We start from the raw sequence: 2,162 nt of genomic DNA, 5'->3' as shown, positions 1-2,162 counted from the left end.
GAGCTGACCATGCATCAGCCCGTTGGATGACGGAGGGCTGGGGGGTGATTAGGGGAGTTAAATTACACCATCACTGTGCGAGTGCTTATGTTTCAGTGTTTTTGTGTGTGTGTGTGTGTGTGTGTTTGTGTGTGTGTGTGTGTGTGTGTGGTTGTGTGTGTGCGTGTGTGCATATATATATTGTGTTCTTTGTGTGTGTGTGTGTGTGTATGTGTCTGTGTGTGAATATGCATTTATATATTGTGTTCCTTGTGCGTGTGTGCGTGCATGCGGGCGTGCATGCATGCGTGCGTGTGTGCGTGGGTGCGTGCGCGCGGCCCTACAGCGTGTGCGTCTAGCTGGTTGTGACGGGCAGGTGATCTGTGGTAGAGCAGAGCACAGAGCCAGGGCCCCGCTCCTGGACGGCAGATGGAAAAGAGAAGGGCCGGCTGAAGAGGTGAGCCTGGAGCTACTTCAGCGCGCTTCCTGTTTTCACTGTACGTAGAGGGGGTATGAAACATGTGGCGCTGGGCGGGGGACGTGCAGATATATATATATATATGTTCCCCTGCTCCAAACAGCCCTGGCACCAGGAAGCAGAGCCTCATGGCTTTACCATGTTGCACCTGGTGCTTTCCTTTCTCGATCCCCTTTTTTTCTTGACTTCATCTCGGACAAAAATCACAGGGAGACTCTGAGCTCCCCCCTCGCAGTCCCCACTGGAGGACCCAAGTCCAGGCACCGGGGGGGGGGGGGGTCGAGAGGGGGGACACCATCACCCTCAGGGGGCAGCCCTCTTGTGGCCACACACCCCCACCCAGCCCCCCCACTGTCTCTCTCTCTCTCCAGGGTGTCCCCACTTGTGACGAGGTGGTGGGTACATCCACAGCCTCCGCCGCGCCGTGTTCCCCACAAAAACGTGATCCAATCTCCGGCGGTGGTGGTGGACTTTCTAGAGCTCCCACCCCCCACCTCCTCCTCCTCCCGGCCCACCCACCCTCCCACCCTCACACCCTCCCACCCCTCCCACCACTCCTGGTTGTTATTCATGCCTGCAGCCCCGAAGGAGGGCGGGTGTGGGAGTGTGTGGGATGGGGATGGGTGGTTGGGTGGGTGGGTGGGTGAGTGGGGATGGGTGGTTGGGTGGATGGGTGGGTGAGTGGGCGGGTGTGGGAGTGTGTGGGGTGAGGACGGGTGGGTGGGGATGGGTGGTTGGGTGGATGGGTGGGTGCGGGGTTGGATCCCACATGAACACAAGGCACTCTGGAGGGGGGTTACGGCGAACTCCTCCTCATTCCACCTTCCCATACGGGGTGATTTATTCCGCTGACTTAAGTTGTAGCACATGTGTCCCGTGGACGGAGCAGCACATCGGCTATGACTGCTGCACCTCCTGCCGGGGGACTCATTTGTTAAGGGCCCTCCGAAAGGGAAAGCGAGGGGTGAGGCGAAGAGGGGTGGAGGGGAGGGGGGTCGTGGTTCCAAAATATGCGCGGGCCGCCTGCTGGGGGTGCAGGTATCGGTTATTCTTCACGCTTAAAGGGTCTTTGTACGCCTCCTTACAAGGAGTCACTTCTCTGGCAGCGCGGAGACAGCAGGGGGGCCGCCAGCGCCGACCTGCAACAAATATTATCGTCTGCGTGGCGAAGAATTTGAGAAATACGCACCCTTTAGAGAAACCTGTAATGCAAAAAAAAAACGACAGCGGTCTGGCTGCCCGGCAGACATTGTGGTGTCATCAGATCTGGGCTCGTCATCAGACCTCAGGAGAACTCGAGTGGGACCTGAGGATAGAAATCCCTGCTGTTTTGGGGAAATCCTTGTAACTCTATTCTGAAAAAAACAAACATCAGAACCACACTTGCGAGGGTTGTATAGTGCCTTCCAGGCCGGCAAAATGTGAGTCGTGTTTTTTTATCGGGAGAAAACTCGACCACATCTGGAGGTTGTGTGGATTGACGCTTCATTTCAGTCCGTTGAAACACAATATTTTGTCTCCTTTTTTTCTTTGCAGGATGGCTGCCAGGAATCATACACTAATTTCACTTCAGCTTTCCCAGCAACTCAAGAACTTAACATGTGTACATTGGGCATACTTCAGGACATAAAAGGCCTCATCCTCTTCTCGGCCTGTGTAGGGCTCACTCAATGTTATTTCATGTCAGTACTCAGCCCTGTCCCTT

The sequence above is a fragment of the Micromesistius poutassou genome (assembly GCF_964030765.1).
Source record: "Micromesistius poutassou genome assembly, chromosome: 10".
NCBI classification, from domain to species: domain Eukaryota; kingdom Metazoa; phylum Chordata; class Actinopteri; order Gadiformes; family Gadidae; genus Micromesistius; species Micromesistius poutassou.
The sequence above is the reverse complement of the archived record's forward strand: the minus strand, read 5'-3'. Positions refer to the sequence as shown.